Source organism: Danio rerio, chromosome 14 (assembly GCF_049306965.1).
Source record: "Danio rerio strain Tuebingen ecotype United States chromosome 14, GRCz12tu, whole genome shotgun sequence".
Lineage (NCBI taxonomy): Eukaryota > Metazoa > Chordata > Actinopteri > Cypriniformes > Danionidae > Danio > Danio rerio.
In genome coordinates, this window is record NC_133189.1 from 15062965 (window position 1) to 15090837 (window position 27873).

The window sequence follows — 27873 nt, forward strand, 5'->3', positions numbered from 1 at the left end:
AAAGCAAGTTGCAAGTGAAAATCTATGTCTCTGACTGAGTTTGCATTACTGCTTATTTTGACCTCTGCTGGCTCTGAAAAGCTCATTTTCAACGTTCAATTCAGAATGTGATAAAACCAGATCCAGCCACTAAAATGCATCATTCTTTTTGTTTTAGAAAACATTTCATGCACTGTTAAACATGTTTAAGCAAGTTGCAAGTGAAAATCTATGTCTCTGACTGAGTTTGCATTACTGCTTATTTTGACCTCTGCTGGGTGAGAAAATTTCATTTTCAACGTCCAATACAGAATGTGATAAAACCAGATCCAGCCACTAAAAAGCATTTTCTTTTTGTTTTAGACAACATTTCATGCACTGTTAAACATGTTAAAGAAAGTTGCAAGTGAAAATCTATGTCTCTGACTGAGTTTGCATTACTGCTTATTTTGACCTCTGCTGGCTCTGAAAAGCTCATTTTCAACGTTCAATTCAGAATGTGATAAAACCAGATCCAGCCACTAAAATGCATCATTCTTTTTGTTTTAGACAACATTTCATGCACTGTTAAATATGTTTAAGATAGTTGCAAGTGAAAATCTATGTCTATGACTGAGTTTGCATTACTGCTTATTTTGACCTCTGCTGGCTCTGAAAAGCTCATTTTCAACGTTCAATTCAGAATGTGATAAAACCAGATCCAGCCACAAAAAAGCATTTTATTTTTGTTTTAGACAACATTCCATGCACTGTTAAACATGTTAAAGCAAGTTGCAAGTGAAAATCTATGTCTATGACTGAGTTTGCATTACTGCTTATTTTGACCTCTGCTGGCTCTGAAAAGCTCATTTTCAACGTTCAATTCAGAATGTGATAAAACCAGATCCAGCCACTAAAATGCATCATTCTTTTTGTTTTAGACAACATTTCATGCACTGTTAAACATGTTAAAGCAAGTTGCAAGTGAAAATCTATGTCTATGACTGAGTTTGCATTACTGCTTATTTTGACCTCTGCTGGCTCTGAAAAGCTCATTTTCAACGTTCAATTCAGAATTTGATAAAACCAGATCCAGCCACAAAAAAGCAGTTTATTTTTGTTTTAGACAACATTCCATGCACTGTTAAACATTTTAAAGCAAGTTGCAAGTGAAAATCTATGTCTATGACTGAGTTTGCATTACTGCTTATTTTGACCTCTGCTGGCTCTGAAAAGCTCATTTTCAACGTTCAATTCAGAATGTGATAAAACCAGATCCAGCCACTAAAATGCATCATTCTTTTTGTTTTAGACAACATTTCATGCACTGTTAAATATGTTTAAGAAAGTTGCAAGTGAAAATCTATGTCTATGACTGAGTTTGCATTACTGCTTATTTTGACCTCTGCTGGCTCTGAAAAGCTCATTTTCAACGTTCAATTCAGAATGTGATAAAACCAGATCCAGCCACAAAAAAGCATTTTATTTTTGTTTTAGACAACATTACATGCACTGTTAAACATGTTAAAGCAAGTTGCAAGTGAAAATCTATGTCTATGACTGAGTTTGCATTACTGCTTATTTTGACCTCTGCTGGCTCTGAAAAGCTCATTTTCAACGTTCAATTCAGAATGTGATAAAACCAGATCCAGCTACTAAAATGCATCATTCTTTTTGTTTTAGACAACATTTCATGCACTGTTAAACATGTTAAAGCAAGTTGCAAGTGAAAATCTATGTCTATGACTGAGTTTGCATTACTGCTTATTTTGACCTCTGCTGGCTCTGAAAAGCTCATTTTCAACGTTCAATTCAGAATTTGATAAAACCAGATCCAGCCACAAAAAAGCATTTTATTTTTGTTTTAGACAACATTCCATGCACTGTTAAACATGTTAAAGCAAGTTGCAAGTGAAAATCTATGTCTATGACTAAGTTTGCATTACTGCTTATTTTGACCTCTGCTGGCTCTGAAAAGCTCATTTTCAACGTTCAATTCAGAATGTGATAAAACCAGATCCAGCCACTAAAATGCATCATTCTTTTTGTTTTAGACAACATTTCATGCACTGTTAAATATGTTTAAGAAAGTTGCAAGTGAAAATCTATGTCTATGACTGAGTTTGCATTACTGCTTATTTTGACCTCTGCTGGCTCTGAAAAGCTCATTTTCAACGTTCAATTCAGAATGTGATAAAACCAGATCCAGCTACTAAAATGCATCATTCTTTTTGTTTTAGACAACATTTCATGCACTGTTAAACATGTTAAAGCAAGTTGCAAGTGAAAATCTATGTCTATGACTGAGTTTGCATTACTGCTTATTTTGACCTCTGCTGGCTCTGAAAAGCTCATTTTCAACGTTCAATTCAGAATGTGATAAAACCAGATCCAGCTACTAAAATGCATCATTCTTTTTGTTTTAGACAACATTTCATGCACTGTTAAACATGTTAAAGCAAGTTGCAAGTGAAAATCTATGTCTATGACTGAGTTTGCATTACTGCTTATTTTGACCTCTGCTGGCTCTGAAAAGCTCATTTTCAACGTTCAATTCAGAATGTGATAAAACCAGATCCAGCCACTAAAATGCATCATTCTTTTTGTTTTAGACAACATTTCATGCACTGTTAAATATGTTTAAGAAAGTTGCAAGTGAAAATCTATGTCTATGACTGAGTTTGCATTACTGCTTATTTTGACCTCTGCTGGCTCTGAAAAGCTCATTTTCAACGTTCAATTCAGAATGTGATAAAACCAGATCCAGCCACAAAAAAAGCATTTTATTTTTGTTTTAGACAACATTACATGCACTGTTAAACATGTTAAAGCAAGTTGCAAGTGAAAATCTATGTCTATGACTGAGTTTGCATTACTGCTTATTTTGACCTCTGCTGGCTCTGAAAAGCTCATTTTCAACGTTCAATTCAGAATGTGATAAAACCAGATCCAGCTACTAAAATGCATCATTCTTTTTGTTTTAGACAACATTTCATGCACTGTTAAACATGTTAAAGCAAGTTGCAAGTGAAAATCTATGTCTATGACTGAGTTTGCATTACTGCTTATTTTGACCTCTGCTGGGGCTCTGAAAAGCTCATTTTCAACGTTCAATTCAGAATTTGATAAAACCAGATCCAGCCACAAAAAAGCATTTTATTTTTGTTTTAGACAACATTTCATGCACTGTTAAACATGTTAAAGCAAGTTGCAAGTGAAAATCTATGTCTATGACTGAGTTTGCATTACTGCTTATTTTGACCTCTGCTGGCTCTGAAAAGCTCATTTTCAACGTTCAATTCAGAATGTGATAAAACCAGATCCAGCCACTAAAATGCATCATTCTTTTTGTTTTAGACAACATTTCATGCACTGTTAAATATGTTTAAGAAAGTTGCAAGTGAAAATCTATGTCTATGACTGAGTTTGCATTACTGCTTATTTTGACCTCTGCTGGCTCTGAAAAGCTCATTTTCAACGTTCAATTCAGAATGTGATAAAACCAGATCCAGCTACTAAAATGCATCATTCTTTTTGTTTTAGACAACATTTCATGCACTGTTAAACATGTTAAAGCAAGTTGCAAGTGAAAATCTATGTCTCTGACTGAGTTTGCATTACTGCTTATTTTGACCTCTGCTGGCTCTGAAAAGCTCATTTTCAACGTTCAATTCAGAATGTGATAAAACCAGATCCAGCCACTAAAATGCATCATTCTTTTTGTTTTAGACAACATTTCATGCACTGTTAAATATGTTTAAGAAAGTTGCAAGTGAAAATCTATGTCTATGACTGAGTTTGCATTACTGCTTATTTTGACCTCTGCTGGGGCTCTGAAAAGCTCATTTTCAACGTTCAATTCAGAATGTGATAAAACCAGATCCAGCCACTAAAATGCATCATTCTTTTTGTTTTAGACAACATTTCATGCACTGTTAAATATGTTTAAGAAAGTTGCAAGTGAAAATCTATGTCTATGACTGAGTTTGCATTACTGCTTATTTTGACCTCTGCTGGCTCTGAAAAGCTCATTTTCAACGTTCAATTCAGAATGTGATAAAACCAGATCCAGCCACTAAAATGCATCATTCTTTTTGTTTTAGACAACATTTCATGCACTGTTAAATATGTTTAAGAAAGTTGCAAGTGAAAATCTATGTCTCTGACTGAGTTTGCATTACTGCTTATTTTGACCTCTGCTGGCTCTGAAAAGCTCATTTTTAAAGTTCAATTCAGAATGTGATAAAACCAGATCCAGCCACTAAAATGCATCATTCTTTTTGTTTTAGACAACATTTCTTGCACTGTTAAATATGTTTAAGAAAGTTGCAAGTGAAAATCTATGTCTATGACTGAGTTTGCATTACTGCTTATTTTGACCTCTGCTGGCTCTGTAAAGCTCATTTTCAACATTCAATTCAGAATGTGATAAAACCAGATCCAGCCACTAAAATGCATCATTCTTTTTGTTTTAGACAACATTTCATGCACTGTTAAATATGTTTAAGAAAGTTGCAAGTGAAAATCTATGTCTATGACTGAGTTTAAATTACTGCTTATTTTGACCTCTGCTGGCTCTGAAAAGCTCATTTTCAACGTTCAATTCAGAATGTGATAAAACCAGATCCAGCCACTAAAAAGCATTTTCTTTTTGTTTTAGACAACATTCATGCACTGATAAATATGTTAAAGCAAGTTGCAAGTGAAAATCTATGTCTATGACTGAGTTTGCATTACTGCTTATTTTGACCTCTGCTGGCTCTGAAAAGCTCATTTTCAACGTTCAATTCAGAATGTGATAAAACCAGATCCAGCCACAAAAAAGCATTTTATTTTTGTTTTAGACAACATTACATGCACTGTTAAACATGTTAAAGCAAGTTGCAAGTGAAAATCTATGTCTATGACTGAGTTTGCATTACTGCTTATTTTGACCTCTGCTGGCTCTGAAAAGCTCATTTTCAACGTTCAATTCAGAATGTGATAAAACCAGATCCAGCTACTAAAATGCATCATTCTTTTTGTTTTAGACAACATTTCATGCACTGTTAAACATGTTAAAGCAAGTTGCAAGTGAAAATCTATGTCTATGACTGAGTTTGCATTACTGCTTATTTTGACCTCTGCTGGCTCTGAAAAGCTCATTTTCAACGTTCAATTCAGAATTTGATAAAACCAGATCCAGCCACAAAAAAGCATTTTATTTTTGTTTTAGACAACATTCCATGCACTGTTAAACATGTTAAAGCAAGTTGCAAGTGAAAATCTATGTCTATGACTGAGTTTGCATTACTGCTTATTTTGACCTCTGCTGGCTCTGAAAAGCTCATTTTCAACGTTCAATTCAGAATGTGATAAAACCAGATCCAGCCACTAAAATGCATCATTCTTTTTGTTTTAGACAACATTTCATGCACTGTTAAATATGTTTAAGAAAGTTGCAAGTGAAAATCTATGTCTATGACTGAGTTTGCATTACTGCTTATTTTGACCTCTGCTGGCTCTGAAAAGCTCATTTTCAACGTTCAATTCAGAATGTGATAAAACCAGATCCAGCTACTAAAATGCATCATTCTTTTTGTTTTAGACAACATTTCATGCACTGTTAAACATGTTAAAGCAAGTTGCAAGTGAAAATCTATGTCTCTGACTGAGTTTGCATTACTGCTTATTTTGACCTCTGCTGGCTCTGAAAAGCTCATTTTCAACGTTCAATTCAGAATTTGATAAAACCAGATCCAGCCACTAAAATGCATCATTCTTTTTGTTTTAGACAACATTTCATGCACTGTTAAATATGTTAAAGCAAGTTGCAAGTGAAAATCTATGTCTATGACTGAGTTTGCATTACTGCTTATTTTGACCTCTGCTGGCTCTGAAAAGCTCAATTTCAACGTTCAATTCAGAATGTGATAAAACCAGATCCAGCCACTAAAAAGCATTTTCTTTTTGTTTTAGACAACATTTCATGCACTGTTAAACATGTTAAAGAAAGTTGCAAGTGAAAATCTATGTCTCTGACTGAGTTTGCATTACTGCTTATTTTGACCTCTGCTGGCTCTGAAAAGCTCATTTTCAACGTTCAATTCAGAATGTGATAAAACCAGATCCAGCCACTAAAATGCATCATTCTTTTTGTTTTAGACAACATTTCATGCACTGTTAAATATGTTTAAGATAGTTGCAAGTGAAAATCTATGTCTATGACTGAGTTTGCATTACTGCTTATTTTGACCTCTGCTGGCTCTGAAAAGCTCATTTTCAACGTTCAATTCAGAATGTGATAAAACCATATCCAGCCACAAAAAAGCATTTTATTTTTGTTTTAGACAACATTCCATGCACTGTTAAACATGTTAAAGCAAGTTGCAAGTGAAAATCTATGTCTATGACTGAGTTTGCATTACTGCTTATTTTGACCTCTGCTGGCTCTGAAAAGCTCATTTTCAACGTTCAATTCAGAATGTGATAAAACCAGATCCAGCCACTAAAATGCATCATTCTTTTTGTTTTAGACAACATTTCATGCACTGTTAAATATGTTTAAGAAAGTTGCAAGTGAAAATCTATGTCTATGACTGAGTTTGCATTACTGCTTATTTTGACCTCTGCTGGCTCTGAAAAGCTCATTTTCAACGTTCAATTCAGAATGTGATAAAACCAGATCCAGCCACTAAAATGCATCATTCTTTTTGTTTTAGACAACATTTCATGCACTGTTAAATATGTTTAAGAAAGTTGCAAGTGAAAATCTATGTCTCTGACTGAGTTTGCTTTACTGCTTATTTTGACCTCTGCTGGCTCTGAAAAGCTCATTTTTAAAGTTCAATTCAGAATGTGATAAAACCAGATCCAGCCACTAAAATGCATCATTCTTTTTGTTTTAGACAACATTTCTTGCACTGTTAAATATGTTTAAGAAAGTTGCAAGTGAAAATCTATGTCTATGACTGAGTTTGCATTACTGCTTATTTTGACCTCTGCTGGCTCTGTAAAGCTCATTTTCAACATTCAATTCAGAATGTGATAAAACCAGATCCAGCCACTAAAATGCATCATTCTTTTTGTTTTAGACAACATTTCATGCACTGTTAAATATGTTTAAGAAAGTTGCAAGTGAAAATCTATGTCTATGACTGAGTTTGCATTACTGCTTATTTTGACCTCTGCTGGCTCTGAAAAGCTCATTTTCAACGTTCAATTCAGAATGTGATAAAACCAGATCCAGCCACTAAAAAGCATTTTCTTTTTGTTTTAGACAACATTTCATGCACTGTTAAACATGTTAAAGCAAGTTGCAAGTGAAAATCTATGTCTATTGACTGAGTTTGCATTACTGCTTATTTTGACCTCTGCTGGCTCTGAAAAGCTCATTTTCAACGTTCAATTCAGAATGTGATAAAACCAGATCCAGCCACTAAAATGCATCATTCTTTTTGTTTTAGACAACATTTCATGCACTGTTAAATATGTTAAAGCAAGTTGCAAGTGAAAATCTATGTCTATGACTGAGTTTGCATTACTGCTTATTTTAACCTCTGCTGGCTCTGAAAAGCTCAATTTCAACGTTCAATTCAGAATGTGATAAAACCAGATCCAGCCACTAAAAAGCATTTTCTTTTTGTTTTAGACAACATTTCATGCACTGTTAAACATGTTAAAGAAAGTTGCAAGTGAAAATCTATGTCTCTGACTGAGTTTGCATTACTGCTTATTTTGACCTCTGCTGGCTCTGAAAAGCTCATTTTCAACGTTCAATTCAGAATGTGATAAAACCAGATCCAGCCACTAAAATGCATCATTCTTTTTGTTTTAGACAACATTTCATGCACTGTTAAATATGTTTAAGATAGTTGCAAGTGAAAATCTATGTCTATGACTGAGTTTGCATTACTGCTTATTTTGACCTCTGCTGGCTCTGAAAAGCTCATTTTCAACGTTCAATTCAGAATGTGATAAAACCAGATCCAGCCACAAAAAAGCATTTTATTTTTGTTTTAGACAACATTCCATGCACTGTTAAACATGTTAAAGCAAGTTGCAAGTGAAAATCTATGTCTATGACTGAGTTTGCATTACTGCTTATTTTGACCTCTGCTGGCTCTGAAAAGCTCATTTTCAACGTTCAATTCAGAATGTGATAAAACCAGATCCAGCCACTAAAATGCATCATTCTTTTTGTTTTAGACAACATTTCATGCACTGTTAAACATGTTAAAGCAAGTTGCAAGTGAAAATCTATGTCTATGACTGAGTTTGCATTACTGCTTATTTTGACCTCTGCTGGCTCTGAAAAGCTCATTTTCAACGTTCAATTCAGAATTTGATAAAACCAGATCCAGCCACAAAAAAGCAGTTTATTTTTGTTTTAGACAACATTCCATGCACTGTTAAACATTTTAAAGCAAGTTGCAAGTGAAAATCTATGTCTATGACTGAGTTTGCATTACTGCTTATTTTGACCTCTGCTGGCTCTGAAAAGCTCATTTTCAACGTTCAATTCAGAATGTGATAAAACCAGATCCAGCCACTAAAATGCATCATTCTTTTTGTTTTAGACAACATTTCATGCACTGTTAAATATGTTTAAGAAAGTTGCAAGTGAAAATCTATGTCTATGACTGAGTTTGCATTACTGCTTATTTTGACCTCTGCTGGCTCTGAAAAGCTCATTTTCAACGTTCAATTCAGAATGTGATAAAACCAGATCCAGCCACAAAAAAGCATTTTATTTTTGTTTTAGACAACATTACATGCACTGTTAAACATGTTAAAGCAAGTTGCAAGTGAAAATCTATGTCTATGACTGAGTTTGCATTACTGCTTATTTTGACCTCTGCTGGCTCTGAAAAGCTCATTTTCAACGTTCAATTCAGAATGTGATAAAACCAGATCCAGCTACTAAAATGCATCATTCTTTTTGTTTTAGACAACATTTCATGCACTGTTAAACATGTTAAAGCAAGTTGCAAGTGAAAATCTATGTCTATGACTGAGTTTGCATTACTGCTTATTTTGACCTCTGCTGGCTCTGAAAAGCTCATTTTCAACGTTCAATTCAGAATTTGATAAAACCAGATCCAGCCACAAAAAAGCATTTTATTTTTGTTTTAGACAACATTCCATGCACTGTTAAACATGTTAAAGCAAGTTGCAAGTGAAAATCTATGACTATGACTAAGTTTGCATTACTGCTTATTTTGACCTCTGCTGGCTCTGAAAAGCTCATTTTCAACGTTCAATTCAGAATGTGATAAAACCAGATCCAGCCACTAAAATGCATCATTCTTTTTGTTTTAGACAACATTTCATGCACTGTTAAATATGTTTAAGAAAGTTGCAAGTGAAAATCTATGTCTATGACTGAGTTTGCATTACTGCTTATTTTGACCTCTGCTGGCTCTGAAAAGCTCATTTTCAACGTTCAATTCAGAATGTGATAAAACCAGATCCAGCCACAAAAAAGCATTTTATTTTTGTTTTAGACAACATTACATGCACTGTTAAACATGTTAAAGCAAGTTGCAAGTGAAAATCTATGTCTATGACTGAGTTTGCATTACTGCTTATTTTGACCTCTGCTGGCTCTGAAAAGCTCATTTTCAACGTTCAATTCAGAATGTGATAAAACCAGATCCAGCTACTAAAATGCATCATTCTTTTTGTTTTAGACAACATTTCATGCACTGTTAAACATGTTAAAGCAAGTTGCAAGTGAAAATCTATGTCTATGACTGAGTTTGCATTACTGCTTATTTTGACCTCTGCTGGCTCTGAAAAGCTCATTTTCAACGTTCAATTCAGAATTTGATAAAACCAGATCCAGCCACAAAAAAGCATTTTATTTTTGTTTTAGACAACATTACATGCACTGTTAAACATGTTAAAGCAAGTTGCAAGTGAAAATCTATGTCTATGACTGAGTTTGCATTACTGCTTATTTTGACCTCTGCTGGCTCTGAAAAGCTCATTTTCAACGTTCAATTCAGAATGTGATAAAACCAGATCCAGCTACTAAAATGCATCATTCTTTTTGTTTTAGACAACATTTCATGCACTGTTAAACATGTTAAAGCAAGTTGCAAGTGAAAATCTATGTCTATGACTGAGTTTGCATTACTGCTTATTTTGACCTCTGCTGGCTCTGAAAAGCTCATTTTCAACGTTCAATTCAGAATTTGATAAAACCAGATCCAGCCACAAAAAAGCATTTTATTTTTGTTTTAGACAACATTCCATGCACTGTTAAACATGTTAAAGCAAGTTGCAAGTGAAAATCTATGTCTATGACTGAGTTTGCATTACTGCTTATTTTGACCTCTGCTGGCTCTGAAAAGCTCATTTTCAACGTTCAATTCAGAATGTGATAAAACCAGATCCAGCCACTAAAATGCATCATTCTTTTTGTTTTAGACAACATTTCATGCACTGTTAAATATGTTTAAGAAAGTTGCAAGTGAAAATCTATGTCTATGACTGAGTTTGCATTACTGCTTATTTTGACCTCTGCTGGCTCTGAAAAGCTCATTTTCAACGTTCAATTCAGAATGTGATAAAACCAGATCCAGCTACTAAAATGCATCATTCTTTTTGTTTTAGACAACATTTCATGCACTGTTAAACATGTTAAAGCAAGTTGCAAGTGAAAATCTATGTCTCTGACTGAGTTTGCATTACTGCTTATTTTGACCTCTGCTGGCTCTGAAAAGCTCATTTTCAACGTTCAATTCAGAATTTGATAAAACCAGATCCAGCCACTAAAATGCATCATTCTTTTTGTTTTAGACAACATTTCATGCACTGTTAAATATGTTAAAGCAAGTTGCAAGTGAAAATCTATGTCTATGACTGAGTTTGCATTACTGCTTATTTTGACCTCTGCTGGCTCTGAAAAGCTCAATTTCAACGTTCAATTCAGAATGTGATAAAACCAGATCCAGCCACTAAAAAGCATTTTATTTTTGTTTTAGACAACATTACATGCACTGTTAAACATGTTAAAGCAAGTTGCAAGTGAAAATCTATGTCTATGACTGAGTTTGCATTACTGCTTATTTTGACCTCTGCTGGCTCTGAAAAGCTCATTTTCAACGTTCAATTCAGAATGTGATAAAACCAGATCCAGCTACTAAAATGCATCATTCTTTTTGTTTTAGACAACATTTCATGCACTGTTAAACATGTTAAAGCAAGTTGCAAGTGAAAATCTATGTCTATGACTGAGTTTGCATTACTGCTTATTTTGACCTCTGCTGGCTCTGAAAAGCTCATTTTCAACGTTCAATTCAGAATTTGATAAAACCAGATCCAGCCACAAAAAAGCATTTTATTTTTGTTTTAGACAACATTCCATGCACTGTTAAACATGTTAAAGCAAGTTGCAAGTGAAAATCTATGTCTATGACTGAGTTTGCATTACTGCTTATTTTGACCTCTGCTGGCTCTGAAAAGCTCATTTTCAACGTTCAATTCAGAATGTGATAAAACCAGATCCAGCCACTAAAATGCATCATTCTTTTTGTTTTAGACAACATTTCATGCACTGTTAAATATGTTTAAGAAAGTTGCAAGTGAAAATCTATGTCTATGACTGAGTTTGCATTACTGCTTATTTTGACCTCTGCTGGCTCTGAAAAGCTCATTTTCAACGTTCAATTCAGAATGTGATAAAACCAGATCCAGCTACTAAAATGCATCATTCTTTTTGTTTTAGACAACATTTCATGCACTGTTAAACATGTTAAAGCAAGTTGCAAGTGAAAATCTATGTCTCTGACTGAGTTTGCATTACTGCTTATTTTGACCTCTGCTGGCTCTGAAAAGCTCATTTTCAACGTTCAATTCAGAATGTGATAAAACCAGATCCAGCCACTAAAATGCATCATTCTTTTTGTTTTAGACAACATTTCATGCACTGTTAAATATGTTAAAGCAAGTTGCAAGTGAAAATCTATGTCTATGACTGAGTTTGCATTACTGCTTATTTTAACCTCTGCTGGCTCTGAAAAGCTCAATTTCAACGTTCAATTCAGAATGTGATAAAACCAGATCCAGCCACTAAAAAGCATTTTCTTTTTGTTTTAGACAACATTTCATGCACTGTTAAACATGTTAAAGAAAGTTGCAAGTGAAAATCTATGTCTCTGACTGAGTTTGCATTACTGCTTATTTTGACCTCTGCTGGCTCTGAAAAGCTCATTTTCAACGTTCAATTCAGAATGTGATAAAACCAGATCCAGCCACTAAAATGCATCATTCTTTTTGTTTTAGACAACATTTCATGCACTGTTAAATATGTTTAAGAAAGTTGCAAGTGAAAATCTATGTCTATGACTGAGTTTGCATTACTGCTTATTTTGACCTCTGCTGGCTCTGAAAAGCTCATTTTCAACGTTCAATTCAGAATTTGATAAAACCAGATCCAGCCACAAAAAAGCATTTTATTTTTGTTTTAGACAACATTCCATGCACTGTTAAACATGTTAAAGCAAGTTGCAAGTGAAAATCTATGTCTATGACTGAGTTTGCATTACTGCTTATTTTGACCTCTGCTGGCTCTGAAAAGCTCATTTTCAACGTTCAATTCAGAATGTGATAAAACCAGATCCAGCCACTAAAATGCATCATTCTTTTTGTTTTAGACAACATTTCATGCACTGTTAAATATGTTTAAGAAAGTTGCAAGTGAAAATCTATGTCTATGACTGAGTTTGCATTACTGCTTATTTTGACCTCTGCTGGCTCTGAAAAGCTCATTTTCAACGTTCAATTCAGAATGTGATAAAACCAGATCCAGCTACTAAAATGCATCATTCTTTTTGTTTTAGACAACATTTCATGCACTGTTAAACATGTTAAAGCAAGTTGCAAGTGAAAATCTATGTCTCTGACTGAGTTTGCATTACTGCTTATTTTGACCTCTGCTGGCTCTGAAAAGCTCATTTTCAACGTTCAATTCAGAATTTGATAAAACCAGATCCAGCCACTAAAATGCATCATTCTTTTTGTTTTAGACAACATTTCATGCACTGTTAAATATGTTTAAGAAAGTTGCAAGTGAAAATCTATGTCTATGACTGAGTTTGCATTACTGCTTATTTTGACCTCTGCTGGCTCTGAAAAGCTCATTTTCAACGTTCAATTCAGAATTTGATAAAACCAGATCCAGCCACAAAAAAGCATTTTATTTTTGTTTTAGACAACATTCCATGCACTGTTAAACATGTTAAAGCAAGTTGCAAGTGAAAATCTATGTCTATGACTGAGTTTGCATTACTGCTTATTTTGACCTCTGCTGGCTCTGAAAAGCTCATTTTCAACGTTCAATTCAGAATGTGATAAAACCAGATCCAGCCACTAAAATGCATCATTCTTTTTGTTTTAGACAACATTTCATGCACTGTTAAATATGTTTAAGAAAGTTGCAAGTGAAAATCTATGTCTATGACTGAGTTTGCATTACTGCTTATTTTGACCTCTGCTGGCTCTGAAAAGCTCATTTTCAACGTTCAATTCAGAATGTGATAAAACCAGATCCAGCTACTAAAATGCATCATTCTTTTTGTTTTAGACAACATTTCATGCACTGTTAAACATGTTAAAGCAAGTTGCAAGTGAAAATCTATGTCTCTGACTGAGTTTGCATTACTGCTTATTTTGACCTCTGCTGGCTCTGAAAAGCTCATTTTCAACGTTCAATTCAGAATTTGATAAAACCAGATCCAGCCACTAAAATGCATCATTCTTTTTGTTTTAGACAACATTTCATGCACTGTTAAATATGTTAAAGCAAGTTGCAAGTGAAAATCTATGTCTATGACTGAGTTTGCATTACTGCTTATTTTGACCTCTGCTGGCTCTGAAAAGCTCAATTTCAACGTTCAATTCAGAATGTGATAAAACCAGATCCAGCCACTAAAAAGCATTTTATTTTTGTTTTAGACAACATTACATGCACTGTTAAACATGTTAAAGCAAGTTGCAAGTGAAAATCTATGTCTATGACTGAGTTTGCATTACTGCTTATTTTGACCTCTGCTGGCTCTGAAAAGCTCATTTTCAACGTTCAATTCAGAATTTGATAAAACCAGATCCAGCCACAAAAAAGCATTTTATTTTTGTTTTAGACAACATTCCATGCACTGTTAAACATGTTAAAGCAAGTTGCAAGTGAAAATCTATGTCTATGACTGAGTTTGCATTACTGCTTATTTTGACCTCTGCTGGCTCTGAAAAGCTCATTTTCAACGTTCAATTCAGAATGTGATAAAACCAGATCCAGCTACTAAAATGCATCATTCTTTTTGTTTTAGACAACATTTCATGCACTGTTAAACATGTTAAAGCAAGTTGCAAGTGAAAATCTATGTCTCTGACTGAGTTTGCATTACTGCTTATTTTGACCTCTGCTGGCTCTGAAAAGCTCATTTTCAACGTTCAATTCAGAATGTGATAAAACCAGATCCAGCCACTAAAATGCATCATTCTTTTTGTTTTAGACAACATTTCATGCACTGTTAAATATGTTAAAGCAAGTTGCAAGTGAAAATCTATGTCTATGACTGAGTTTGCATTACTGCTTATTTTGACCTCTGCTGGCTCTGAAAAGCTCAATTTCAACGTTCAATTCAGAATGTGATAAAACCAGATCCAGCCACTAAAAAGCATTTTATTTTTGTTTTAGACAACATTACATGCACTGTTAAACATGTTAAAGCAAGTTGCAAGTGAAAATCTATGTCTATGACTGAGTTTGCATTACTGCTTATTTTGACCTCTGCTGGCTCTGAAAAGCTCATTTTCAACGTTCAATTCAGAATGTGATAAAACCAGATCCAGCTACTAAAATGCATCATTCTTTTTGTTTTAGACAACATTTCATGCACTGTTAAATATGTTTAAGAAAGTTGCAAGTGAAAATCTATGTCTATGACTGAGTTTGCATTACTGCTTATTTTGACCTCTGCTGGCTCTGAAAAGCTCATTTTCAACGTTCAATTCAGAATTTGATAAAACCAGATCCAGCCACAAAAAAGCATTTTATTTTTGTTTTAGACAACATTCCATGCACTGTTAAACATGTTAAAGCAAGTTGCAAGTGAAAATCTATGTCTATGACTGAGTTTGCATTACTGCTTATTTTGACCTCTGCTGGCTCTGAAAAGCTCATTTTCAACGTTCAATTCAGAATGTGATAAAACCAGATCCAGCCACTAAAATGCATCATTCTTTTTGTTTTAGACAACATTTCATGCACTGTTAAATATGTTTAAGAAAGTTGCAAGTGAAAATCTATGTCTATGACTGAGTTTGCATTACTGCTTATTTTGACCTCTGCTGGCTCTGAAAAGCTCATTTTCAACGTTCAATTCAGAATGTGATAAAACCAGATCCAGCTACTAAAATGCATCATTCTTTTTGTTTTAGACAACATTTCATGCACTGTTAAACATGTTAAAGCAAGTTGCAAGTGAAAATCTATGTCTCTGACTGAGTTTGCATTACTGCTTATTTTGACCTCTGCTGGCTCTGAAAAGCTCATTTTCAACGTTCAATTCAGAATTTGATAAAACCAGATCCAGCCACTAAAATGCATCATTCTTTTTGTTTTAGACAACATTTCATGCACTGTTAAATATGTTTAAGAAAGTTGCAAGTGAAAATCTATGTCTATGACTGAGTTTGCATTACTGCTTATTTTGACCTCTGCTGGCTCTGAAAAGCTCATTTTCAACGTTCAATTCAGAATTTGATAAAACCAGATCCAGCCACAAAAAAGCATTTTATTTTTGTTTTAGACAACATTCCATGCACTGTTAAACATGTTAAAGCAAGTTGCAAGTGAAAATATATGTCTATGACTGAGTTTGCATTACTGCTTATTTTGACCTCTGCTGGCTCTGAAAAGCTCATTTTCAACGTTCAATTCAGAATGTGATAAAACCAGATCCAGCCACTAAAATGCATCATTCTTTTTGTTTTAGACAACATTTCATGCACTGTTAAATATGTTTAAGAAAGTTGCAAGTGAAAATCTATGTCTATGACTGAGTTTGCATTACTGCTTATTTTGACCTCTGCTGGCTCTGAAAAGCTCATTTTCAACGTTCAATTCAGAATGTGATAAAACCAGATCCAGCTACTAAAATGCATCATTCTTTTTGTTTTAGACAACACTCATGCACTGATAAACATGTTAAAGCAAGTTGCAAGTGAAAATCTATGTCTATGACTGAGTTTGCATTACTGCTTATTTTGACCTCTGCTGGCTCTGAAAAGCTCATTTTCAACGTTCAATTCAGAATGTGATAAAACCACATCCAGCCACTAAAAAGCATTTTCTTTTTGTTTTAGACAACATTTCATGCACTGTTAAACATGTTAAAGCAAGTTGCAAGTGAAAATCTATGTCTATGACTGAGTTTGCATTACTGCTTATTTTGACCTCTGCTGGCTCTGAAAAGCTCATTTTCAACGTTCAATTCAGAATGTGATAAAAACCAGATCCAGCCACTAAAATGCATCATTCTTTTTGTTTTAGACAACATTTCATGCACTGTTAAATATGTTTAAGAAAGTTGCAAGTGAAAATCTATGTCTATGACTGAGTTTGCATTACTGCTTATTTTGACCTCTGCTGGCTCTGAAAAGCTCATTTTCAACGTTCAATTCAGAATGTGATAAAACCAGATCCAGCCACTAAAAAGCATTTTCTTTTTGTTTTAGACAACATTCATGCACTGATAAATATGTTAAAGCAAGTTGCAAGTGAAAATCTATGTCTATGACTGAGTTTGCATTACTGCTTATTTTGACCTCTGCTGGCTCTGAAAAGCTCATTTTCAACGTTCAATTCAGAATGTGATAAAACCAGATCCAGCCACAAAAAAGCATTTTATTTTTGTTTTAGACAACATTACATGCACTGTTAAACATGTTAAAGCAAGTTGCAAGTGAAAATCTATGTCTATGACTGAGTTTGCATTACTGCTTATTTTGACCTCTGCTGGCTCTGAAAAGCTCATTTTCAACGTTCAATTCAGAATGTGATAAAACCAGATCCAGCTACTAAAATGCATCATTCTTTTTGTTTTAGACAACATTTCATGCACTGTTAAACATGTTAAAGCAAGTTGCAAGTGAAAATCTATGTCTATGACTGAGTTTGCATTACTGCTTATTTTGACCTCTGCTGGCTCTGAAAAGCTCATTTTCAACGTTCAATTCAGAATTTGATAAAACCAGATCCAGCCACAAAAAAGCATTTTATTTTTGTTTTAGACAACATTCCATGCACTGTTAAACATGTTAAAGCAAGTTGCAAGTGAAAATCTATGTCTATGACTGAGTTTGCATTACTGCTTATTTTGACCTCTGCTGGCTCTGAAAAGCTCATTTTCAACGTTCAATTCAGAATGTGATAAAACCAGATCCAGCCACTAAAATGCATCATTCTTTTTGTTTTAGACAACATTTCATGCACTGTTAAATATGTTTAAGAAAGTTGCAAGTGAAAATCTATGTCTATGACTGAGTTTGCATTACTGCTTATTTTGACCTCTGCTGGCTCTGAAAAGCTCATTTTCAACGTTCAATTCAGAATGTGATAAAACCAGATCCAGCTACTAAAATGCATCATTCTTTTTGTTTTAGACAACATTTCATGCACTGTTAAACATGTTAAAGCAAGTTGCAAGTGAAAATCTATGTCTCTGACTGAGTTTGCATTACTGCTTATTTTGACCTCTGCTGGCTCTGAAAAGCTCATTTTCAACGTTCAATTCAGAATTTGATAAAACCAGATCCAGCCACTAAAATGCATCATTCTTTTTGTTTTAGACAACATTTCATGCACTGTTAAATATGTTAAAGCAAGTTGCAAGTGAAAATCTATGTCTATGACTGAGTTTGCATTACTGCTTATTTTGACCTCTGCTGGCTCTGAAAAGCTCAATTTCAACGTTCAATTCAGAATGTGATAAAACCAGATCCAGCCACTAAAAAGCATTTTATTTTTGTTTTAGACAACATTACATGCACTGTTAAACATGTTAAAGCAAGTTGCAAGTGAAAATCTATGTCTATGACTGAGTTTGCATTACTGCTTATTTTGACCTCTGCTGGCTCTGAAAAGCTCATTTTCAACGTTCAATTCAGAATGTGATAAAACCAGATCCAGCCACAAAAAAGCATTTTATTTTTGTTTTAGACAACATTCCATGCACTGTTAAACATGTTAAAGCAAGTTGCAAGTGAAAATCTATGTCTATGACTGAGTTTGCATTACTGCTTATTTTGACCTCTGCTGGCTCTGAAAAGCTCATTTTCAACGTTCAATTCAGAATTTGATAAAACCAGATCCAGCCACAAAAAAGCATTTTATTTTTGTTTTAGACAACATTCCATGCACTGTTAAACATGTTAAAGCAAGTTGCAAGTGAAAATCTATGTCTATGACTGAGTTTGCATTACTGCTTATTTTGACCTCTGCTGGCTCTGAAAAGCTCATTTTCAACGTTCAATTCAGAATGTGATAAAACCAGATCCAGCCACTAAAATGCATCATTCTTTTTGTTTTAGACAACATTTCATGCACTGTTAAATATGTTTAAGAAAGTTGCAAGTGAAAATCTATGTCTATGACTGAGTTTGCATTACTGCTTATTTTGACCTCTGCTGGCTCTGAAAAGCTCATTTTCAACGTTCAATTCAGAATGTGATAAAACCAGATCCAGCTACTAAAATGCATCATTCTTTTTGTTTTAGACAACATTTCATGCACTGTTAAACATGTTAAAGCAAGTTGCAAGTGAAAATCTATGTCTCTGACTGAGTTTGCATTACTGCTTATTTTGACCTCTGCTGGCTCTGAAAAGCTCATTTTCAACGTTCAATTCAGAATTTGATAAAACCAGATCCAGCCACTAAAATGCATCATTCTTTTTGTTTTAGACAACATTTCATGCACTGTTAAATATGTTTAAGAAAGTTGCAAGTGAAAATCTATGTCTATGACTGAGTTTGCATTACTGCTTATTTTGACCTCTGCTGGCTCTGAAAAGCTCATTTTCAACGTTCAATTCAGAATTTGATAAAACCAGATCCAGCCACAAAAAAGCATTTTATTTTTGTTTTAGACAACATTCCATGCACTGTTAAACATGTTAAAGCAAGTTGCAAGTGAAAATCTATGTCTATGACTGAGTTTGCATTACTGCTTATTTTGACCTCTGCTGGCTCTGAAAAGCTCATTTTCAACGTTCAATTCAGAATGTGATAAAACCAGATCCAGCCACTAAAATGCATCATTCTTTTTGTTTTAGACAACATTTCATGCACTGTTAAATATGTTTAAGAAAGTTGCAAGTGAAAATCTATGTCTATGACTGAGTTTGCATTACTGCTTATTTTGACCTCTGCTGGCTCTGAAAAGCTCATTTTCAACGTTCAATTCAGAATGTGATAAAACCAGATCCAGCCACTAAAATGCATCATTCTTTTTGTTTTAGACAACATTTCATGCACTGTTAAATATGTTAAAGCAAGTTGCAAGTGAAAATCTATGTCTATGACTGAGTTTGCATTACTGCTTATTTTGACCTCTGCTGGCTCTGAAAAGCTCAATTTCAACGTTCAATTCAGAATGTGATAAAACCAGATCCAGCCACTAAAAAGCATTTTATTTTTGTTTTAGACAACATTACATGCACTGTTAAACATGTTAAAGCAAGTTGCAAGTGAAAATCTATGTCTATGACTGAGTTTGCATTACTGCTTATTTTGACCTCTGCTGGCTCTGAAAAGCTCATTTTCAACGTTCAATTCAGAATGTGATAAAACCAGATCCAGCCACAAAAAAGCATTTTATTTTTGTTTTAGACAACATTCCATGCACTGTTAAACATGTTAAAGCAAGTTGCAAGTGAAAATCTATGTCTATGACTGAGTTTGCATTACTGCTTATTTTGACCTCTGCTGGCTCTGAAAAGCTCATTTTCAACGTTCAATTCAGAATGTGATAAAACCAGATCCAGCCACTAAAAAGCATTTTATTTTTGTTTTAGACAACATTCCATGCACTGTTAAACATGTTAAAGCAAGTTGCAAGTGAAAATCTATGTCTATGACTGAGTTTGCATTACTGCTTATTTTGACCTCTGCTGGCTCTGAAAAGCTCATTTTCAACGTTCAATTCAGAATGTGATAAAACCAGATCCAGCCACTAAAATGCATCATTCTTTTTGTTTTAGACAACATTTCATGCACTGTTAAATATGTTTAAGAAAGTTGCAAGTGAAAATCTATGTCTATGACTGAGTTTGCATTACTGCTTATTTTGACCTCTGCTGGCTCTGAAAAGCTCATTTTCAACGTTCAATTCAGAATGTGATAAAACCAGATCCAGCTACTAAAATGCATCATTCTTTTTGTTTTAGACAACATTTCATGCACTGTTAAATATGTTTAAGAAAGTTGCAAGTGAAAATCTATGTCTATGACTGAGTTTGCATTACTGCTTATTTTGACCTCTGCTGGCTCTGAAAAGCTCATTTTCAACGTTCAATTCAGAATTTGATAAAACCAGATCCAGCCACAAAAAAGCATTTTATTTTTGTTTTAGACAACATTCCATGCACTGTTAAACATGTTAAAGCAAGTTGCAAGTGAAAATCTATGTCTATGACTGAGTTTGCATTACTGCTTATTTTGACCTCTGCTGGCTCTGAAAAGCTCATTTTCAACGTTCAATTCAGAATGTGATAAAACCAGATCCAGCCACTAAAATGCATCATTCTTTTTGTTTTAGACAACATTTCATGCACTGTTAAATATGTTTAAGAAAGTTGCAAGTGAAAATCTATGTCTATGACTGAGTTTGCATTACTGCTTATTTTGACCTCTGCTGGCTCTGAAAAGCTCATTTTCAACGTTCAATTCAGAATGTGATAAAACCAGATCCAGCTACTAAAATGCATCATTCTTTTTGTTTTAGACAACATTTCATGCACTGTTAAACATGTTAAAGCAAGTTGCAAGTGAAAATCTATGTCTCTGACTGAGTTTGCATTACTGCTTATTTTGACCTCTGCTGGCTCTGAAAAGCTCATTTTCAACGTTCAATTCAGAATTTGATAAAACCAGATCCAGCCACTAAAATGCATCATTCTTTTTGTTTTAGACAACATTTCATGCACTGTTAAATATGTTAAAGCAAGTTGCAAGTGAAAATCTATGTCTATGACTGAGTTTGCATTACTGCTTATTTTGACCTCTGCTGGCTCTGAAAAGCTCAATTTCAACGTTCAATTCAGAATGTGATAAAACCAGATCCAGCCACTAAAAAGCATTTTATTTTTGTTTTAGACAACATTACATGCACTGTTAAACATGTTAAAGCAAGTTGCAAGTGAAAATCTATGTCTATGACTGAGTTTGCATTACTGCTTATTTTGACCTCTGCTGGCTCTGAAAAGCTCATTTTCAACGTTCAATTCAGAATGTGATAAAACCAGATCCAGCCACAAAAAAGCATTTTATTTTTGTTTTAGACAACATTCCATGCACTGTTAAACATGTTAAAGCAAGTTGCAAGTGAAAATCTATGTCTATGACTGAGTTTGCATTACTGCTTATTTTGACCTCTGCTGGCTCTGAAAAGCTCATTTTCAACGTTCAATTCAGAATTTGATAAAACCAGATCCAGCCACAAAAAAGCATTTTATTTTTGTTTTAGACAACATTCCATGCACTGTTAAACATGTTAAAGCAAGTTGCAAGTGAAAATCTATGTCTATGACTGAGTTTGCATTACTGCTTATTTTGACCTCTGCTGGCTCTGAAAAGCTCATTTTCAACGTTCAATTCAGAATGTGATAAAACCAGATCCAGCCACTAAAATGCATCATTCTTTTTGTTTTAGACAACATTTCATGCACTGTTAAATATGTTTAAGAAAGTTGCAAGTGAAAATCTATGTCTATGACTGAGTTTGCATTACTGCTTATTTTGACCTCTGCTGGCTCTGAAAAGCTCATTTTCAACGTTCAATTCAGAATGTGATAAAACCAGATCCAGCTACTAAAATGCATCATTCTTTTTGTTTTAGACAACATTTCATGCACTGTTAAACATGTTAAAGCAAGTTGCAAGTGAAAATCTATGTCTCTGACTGAGTTTGCATTACTGCTTATTTTGACCTCTGCTGGCTCTGAAAAGCTCATTTTCAACGTTCAATTCAGAATTTGATAAAACCAGATCCAGCCACTAAAATGCATCATTCTTTTTGTTTTAGACAACATTTCATGCACTGTTAAATATGTTTAAGAAAGTTGCAAGTGAAAATCTATGTCTATGACTGAGTTTGCATTACTGCTTATTTTGACCTCTGCTGGCTCTGAAAAGCTCATTTTCAACGTTCAATTCAGAATTTGATAAAACCAGATCCAGCCACAAAAAAGCATTTTATTTTTGTTTTAGACAACATTCCATGCACTGTTAAACATGTTAAAGCAAGTTGCAAGTGAAAATCTATGTCTATGACTGAGTTTGCATTACTGCTTATTTTGACCTCTGCTGGCTCTGAAAAGCTCATTTTCAACGTTCAATTCAGAATGTGATAAAACCAGATCCAGCCACTAAAATGCATCATTCTTTTTGTTTTAGACAACATTTCATGCACTGTTAAATATGTTTAAGAAAGTTGCAAGTGAAAATCTATGTCTATGACTGAGTTTGCATTACTGCTTATTTTGACCTCTGCTGGCTCTGAAAAGCTCATTTTCAACGTTCAATTCAGAATGTGATAAAACCAGATCCAGCTACTAAAATGCATCATTCTTTTTGTTTTAGACAACATTTCATGCACTGTTAAACATGTTAAAGCAAGTTGCAAGTGAAAATCTATGTCTCTGACTGAGTTTGCATTACTGCTTATTTTGACCTCTGCTGGCTCTGAAAAGCTCATTTTCAACGTTCAATTCAGAATTTGATAAAACCAGATCCAGCCACTAAAATGCATCATTCTTTTTGTTTTAGACAACATTTCATGCACTGTTAAATATGTTAAAGCAAGTTGCAAGTGAAAATCTATGTCTATGACTGAGTTTGCATTACTGCTTATTTTGACCTCTGCTGGCTCTGAAAAGCTCAATTTCAACGTTCAATTCAGAATGTGATAAAACCAGATCCAGCCACTAAAAAGCATTTTATTTTTGTTTTAGACAACATTACATGCACTGTTAAACATGTTAAAGCAAGTTGCAAGTGAAAATCTATGTCTATGACTGAGTTTGCATTACTGCTTATTTTGACCTCTGCTGGCTCTGAAAAGCTCATTTTCAACGTTCAATTCAGAATGTGATAAAACCAGATCCAGCCACAAAAAAGCATTTTATTTTTGTTTTAGACAACATTCCATGCACTGTTAAACATGTTAAAGCAAGTTGCAAGTGAAAATCTATGTCTATGACTGAGTTTGCATTACTGCTTATTTTGACCTCTGCTGGCTCTGAAAAGCTCATTTTCAACGTTCAATTCAGAATGTGATAAAACCAGATCCAGCCACTAAAAAGCATTTTATTTTTGTTTTAGACAACATTCCATGCACTGTTAAACATGTTAAAGCAAGTTGCAAGTGAAAATCTATGTCTATGACTGAGTTTGCATTACTGCTTATTTTGACCTCTGCTGGCTCTGAAAAGCTCATTTTCAACGTTCAATTCAGAATGTGATAAAACCAGATCCAGCCACTAAAATGCATCATTCTTTTTGTTTTAGACAACATTTCATGCACTGTTAAATATGTTTAAGAAAGTTGCAAGTGAAAATCTATGTCTATGACTGAGTTTGCATTACTGCTTATTTTGACCTCTGCTGGCTCTGAAAAGCTCATTTTCAACGTTCAATTCAGAATGTGATAAAACCAGATCCAGCTACTAAAATGCATCATTCTTTTTGTTTTAGACAACATTTCATGCACTGTTAAATATGTTTAAGAAAGTTGCAAGTGAAAATCTATGTCTATGACTGAGTTTGCATTACTGCTTATTTTGACCTCTGCTGGCTCTGAAAAGCTCATTTTCAACGTTCAATTCAGAATTTGATAAAACCAGATCCAGCCACAAAAAAGCATTTTATTTTTGTTTTAGACAACATTCCATGCACTGTTAAACATGTTAAAGCAAGTTGCAAGTGAAAATCTATGTCTATGACTGAGTTTGCATTACTGCTTATTTTGACCTCTGCTGGCTCTGAAAAGCTCATTTTCAACGTTCAATTCAGAATGTGATAAAACCAGATCCAGCCACTAAAATGCATCATTCTTTTTGTTTTAGACAACATTTCATGCACTGTTAAATATGTTTAAGAAAGTTGCAAGTGAAAATCTATGTCTATGACTGAGTTTGCATTACTGCTTATTTTGACCTCTGCTGGCTCTGAAAAGCTCATTTTCAACGTTCAATTCAGAATGTGATAAAACCAGATCCAGCTACTAAAATGCATCATTCTTTTTGTTTTAGACAACATTTCATGCACTGTTAAACATGTTAAAGCAAGTTGCAAGTGAAAATCTATGTCTCTGACTGAGTTTGCATTACTGCTTATTTTGACCTCTGCTGGCTCTGAAAAGCTCATTTTCAACGTTCAATTCAGAATTTGATAAAACCAGATCCAGCCACTAAAATGCATCATTCTTTTTGTTTTAGACAACATTTCATGCACTGTTAAATATGTTAAAGCAAGTTGCAAGTGAAAATCTATGTCTATGACTGAGTTTGCATTACTGCTTATTTTGACCTCTGCTGGCTCTGAAAAGCTCAATTTCAACGTTCAATTCAGAATGTGATAAAACCAGATCCAGCCACTAAAAAGCATTTTATTTTTGTTTTAGACAACATTACATGCACTGTTAAACATGTTAAAGCAAGTTGCAAGTGAAAATCTATGTCTATGACTGAGTTTGCATTACTGCTTATTTTGACCTCTGCTGGCTCTGAAAAGCTCATTTTCAACGTTCAATTCAGAATGTGATAAAACCAGATCCAGCCACAAAAAAGCATTTTATTTTTGTTTTAGACAACATTCCATGCACTGTTAAACATGTTAAAGCAAGTTGCAAGTGAAAATCTATGTCTATGACTGAGTTTGCATTACTGCTTATTTTGACCTCTGCTGGCTCTGAAAAGCTCATTTTCAACGTTCAATTCAGAATTTGATAAAACCAGATCCAGCCACAAAAAAGCATTTTATTTTTGTTTTAGACAACATTCCATGCACTGTTAAACATGTTAAAGCAAGTTGCAAGTGAAAATCTATGTCTATGACTGAGTTTGCATTACTGCTTATTTTGACCTCTGCTGGCTCTGAAAAGCTCATTTTCAACGTTCAATTCAGAATGTGATAAAACCAGATCCAGCCACTAAAATGCATCATTCTTTTTGTTTTAGACAACATTTCATGCACTGTTAAATATGTTTAAGAAAGTTGCAAGTGAAAATCTATGTCTATGACTGAGTTTGCATTACTGCTTATTTTGACCTCTGCTGGCTCTGAAAAGCTCATTTTCAACGTTCAATTCAGAATGTGATAAAACCAGATCCAGCTACTAAAATGCATCATTCTTTTTGTTTTAGACAACATTTCATGCACTGTTAAACATGTTAAAGCAAGTTGCAAGTGAAAATCTATGTCTCTGACTGAGTTTGCATTACTGCTTATTTTGACCTCTGCTGGCTCTGAAAAGCTCATTTTCAACGTTCAATTCAGAATTTGATAAAACCAGATCCAGCCACTAAAATGCATCATTCTTTTTGTTTTAGACAACATTTCATGCACTGTTAAATATGTTTAAGAAAGTTGCAAGTGAAAATCTATGTCTATGACTGAGTTTGCATTACTGCTTATTTTGACCTCTGCTGGCTCTGAAAAGCTCATTTTCAACGTTCAATTCAGAATTTGATAAAACCAGATCCAGCCACAAAAAAGCATTTTATTTTTGTTTTAGACAACATTCCATGCACTGTTAAACATGTTAAAGCAAGTTGCAAGTGAAAATCTATGTCTATGACTGAGTTTGCATTACTGCTTATTTTGACCTCTGCTGGCTCTGAAAAGCTCATTTTCAACGTTCAATTCAGAATGTGATAAAACCAGATCCAGCCACTAAAATGCATCATTCTTTTTGTTTTAGACAACATTTCATGCACTGTTAAATATGTTTAAGAAAGTTGCAAGTGAAAATCTATGTCTATGACTGAGTTTGCATTACTGCTTATTTTGACCTCTGCTGGCTCTGAAAAGCTCATTTTCAACGTTCAATTCAGAATGTGATAAAACCAGATCCAGCTACTAAAATGCATCATTCTTTTTGTTTTAGACAACATTTCATGCACTGTTAAACATGTTAAAGAAAGTTGCAAGTGAAAATCTATGTCTCTGACTGAGTTTGCATTACTGCTTATTTTGACCTCTGCTGGCTCTGAAAAGCTCATTTTCAACGTTCAATTCAGAATGTGATAAAACCAGATCCAGCCACTAAAATGCATCATTCTTTTTGTTTTAGACAACATTTCATGCACTGTTAAATATGTTTAAGAAAGTTGCAAGTGAAAATCTATGTCTATGACTGAGTTTGCATTACTGCTTATTTTGACCTCTGCTGGCTCTGAAAAGCTCATTTTCAACGTTCAATTCAGAATGTGATAAAACCAGATCCAGCTACTAAAATGCATCATTCTTTTTGTTTTAGACAACATTTCATGCACTGTTAAACATGTTAAAGCAAGTTGCAAGTGAAAATCTATGTCTCTGACTGAGTTTGCATTACTGCTTATTTTGACCTCTGCTGGCTCTGAAAAGCTCATTTTCAACGTTCAATTCAGAATTTGATAAAACCAGATCCAGCCACTAAAATGCATCATTCTTTTTGTTTTAGACAACATTTCATGCACTGTTAAATATGTTTAAGAAAGTTGCAAGTGAAAATCTATGTCTATGACTGAGTTTGCATTACTGCTTATTTTGACCTCTGCTGGCTCTGTAAAGCTCATTTTCAACATTCAATTCAGAATGTGATAAAACCAGATCCAGCCACTAAAATGCATCATTCTTTTTGTTTTAGACAACATTTCATGCACTGTTAAATATGTTAAAGCAAGTTGCAAGTGAAAATCTATGTCTATGACTGAGTTTGCATTACTGCTTATTTTGACCTCTGCTGGCTCTGAAAAGCTCATTTTCAACGTTCAATTCAGAATGTGATAAAACCAGATCCAGCCACTAAAATGCATCATTCTTTTTGTTTTAGACAACATTTCATGCACTGTTAAATATGTTTAAGAAAGTTGCAAGTGAAAATCTATGTCTATGACTGAGTTTGCATTACTGCTTATTTTGACCTCTGCTGGCTCTGAAAAGCTCATTTTCAACGTTCAATTCAGAATTTGATAAAACCAGATCCAGCCACAAAAAAGCATTTTATTTTTGTTTTAGACAACATTCCATGCACTGTTAAACATGTTAAAGCAAGTTGCAAGTGAAAATCTATGTCTATGACTGAGTTTGCATTACTGCTTATTTTGACCTCTGCTGGCTCTGAAAAGCTCATTTTCAACGTTCAATTCAGAATGTGATAAAACCAGATCCAGCCACTAAAATGCATCATTCTTTTTGTTTTAGACAACATTTCATGCACTGTTAAATATGTTTAAGAAAGTTGCAAGTGAAAATCTATGTCTATGACTGAGTTTGCATTACTGCTTATTTTGACCTCTGCTGGCTCTGAAAAGCTCATTTTCAACGTTCAATTCAGAATGTGATAAAACCAGATCCAGCTACTAAAATGCATCATTCTTTTTGTTTTAGACAACATTTCATGCACTGTTAAACATGTTAAAGCAAGTTGCAAGTGAAAATCTA